We start from the raw sequence: 368 nt of genomic DNA, 5'->3' as shown, positions 1-368 counted from the left end.
GTTTCGGTATTGAAATATCCCGTTTTGAAACGACGTGAAAAAGACTTCCTCTTTCTTCATTTCATATTAGAACCTTATGCACAAACAGGATACATATATTATGTTGTGCATAATGCTCCTACATTACTGGGGGAAAAGAAAAGTTTCCAGAAGTCTCGCGTTCTGTATATCCTCCCTGATGTTCGCGAAATAAGTTGTGTTAATTTTATTATTTCAAATTACAAATATTTATAGACAGGAGGCGATAAGGTTTCCCGGTCTGTGACGAGGTGACGGCGTTGCTTCCTACTTTCGTGTATGCAGTATGCTGATTTCTCAGTATTATTTATAATAGTCTTATTCAATCATATACACAAATTCCTGTGATC

The 368-nt window shown here is 36.1% G+C and overlaps 1 protein-coding gene across 2 annotated transcripts in view; it reads left to right on the top strand.

Moving 5' to 3' along the window:
* The window catches only part of LOC119590568 (forkhead box protein L2-like), a gene marked incomplete at its 3' end in the record, with an annotated part of 75,433 nt that overhangs the window by 58,017 nt on the left and 17,048 nt on the right, over positions 1-368 (top strand).

This window comes from Penaeus monodon, chromosome 27, assembly GCF_015228065.2.
Source record: "Penaeus monodon isolate SGIC_2016 chromosome 27, NSTDA_Pmon_1, whole genome shotgun sequence".
NCBI classification, from domain to species: Eukaryota; Metazoa; Arthropoda; class Malacostraca; order Decapoda; family Penaeidae; genus Penaeus; species Penaeus monodon.
This window is presented reverse-complemented; position numbering and strand designations above follow the sequence as displayed.